The sequence below is a fragment of the Tupaia chinensis genome, unplaced genomic scaffold, assembly GCF_000334495.1.
Source record: "Tupaia chinensis unplaced genomic scaffold, TupChi_1.0 Scaffold000070_1, whole genome shotgun sequence".
Taxonomy (NCBI): domain Eukaryota; kingdom Metazoa; phylum Chordata; class Mammalia; order Scandentia; family Tupaiidae; genus Tupaia; species Tupaia belangeri.
The window spans coordinates 6,175,584-6,176,935 of NW_006159530.1; the positions used below are offsets into that span (position 1 = coordinate 6,175,584).

The 1,352-nt window shown below is 36.4% G+C and overlaps 1 pseudogene; it reads left to right on the forward strand.

Annotated features, from left to right (window-relative positions):
• LOC102493594 (dimethylaniline monooxygenase [N-oxide-forming] 3-like) overlaps positions 1-1,352 on the forward strand; it is a 61,329-nt pseudogene that overhangs the window by 7,310 nt on the left and 52,667 nt on the right.

Sequence of the window (1,352 nt, forward strand, 5' to 3'; positions counted from 1 at the left end):
GGGGGTGATTTCTCGCTTTCTGTCTCTATGTCTCTCTCTGTCTGTCTGGCGAGCGCACACACCCTATAGCAAAAACCTCTCAAAAAAAAAAAAACTAAAAAAAAGATGGAAAATAATGTTTTAACAGTAAAGTAGACCTAAGAATATGGCTTCCTACTACAAACTTGTACCTTAATAGCTGAAATAAATTTACTAAAGTTCTGTGCATCACTGAGCACCCACTACCCCTTTTTAGTCTCAGATAAATGGCTCAAAATAGATCATCTAAAAGTTTCTCAAAAATGTTATTTCTATTTTTCATGGACTTTGTACTTTTTTATATTGGATTTACCATTTTTTATAGGTTTTTGCCATAGGGTGCATGCACTTTCTAAAGAGAGAAAGCAAGAAACTCCCATACCCGGGAAGATGGCCACATCACAATCCCTTCTCCTTCATTCTCCTCTCAGGATTTTGGGCACACATGCACATGTGCTTGTCATGATTTTCAAGCCCCTGGGTCTGGGATTCGAACCCTAGTTGGCCATGTGGGAGTTTAGTACCTTAACCACCATGCCACCTGCTGGCACCCAAATTTACTATTTATTTATTTTTAATTTTTTAATTACTTATTTTCTTTATTATTATTATTGTTATGATTATCACTTTAATTTGCTATAGGGTACATATGCTCATTGAGAGAGACAGAGAGAGAAAGTGAGAAAATAGGTAATTAAAAAATTAAAAATAAATAAAAATAGTAAATTTGGGTGCCAGCAGGTTTAAAATCATAACTTTTTACTCTCTCTCTCTCTCTCTCTCTCTCTATATATATATATATATATATATTACCTTTAGCTACAAATATATTTAGTAAATATTATCACCTGACGAGGACTATCTGATTGGGTTATGTGCTTGCTATAGTTTTACAGATTAGTAAACATGGGCTGAAATGTTCCATAAATGGCCAAAGGTTCACAGATAATAAATGGTCGGACTGGTAATGAGGCCCAGTTCTACATCTAAAGCTTAAGTTTTTAACCAATAAATGTTTAGTGATGCCAATAAAGAGTTTTTAAATCACTGAGATAGTGTGGTGGCTTCCTGAGCATTTACCTACTATGAAGAATATTTAGACCCACTTCCTGACTTTACACTCCTGTGCAGATTTCTTAGCCATCAGGCAACTGGCAGGGATGATCTGCCCAATCACATCATTTCTGGAAGAGTGCTGATGAAACCAACGTGAGAGAGTTCACCAAGACAACGGCCATTTTTGAGGATGGCACTGAAGAGAATATTGACGCCATTATCTTTGCCACAGGCTACACTTTCTCTTTCCCCTTCTTGGAAGATGATTCCAAAACCCT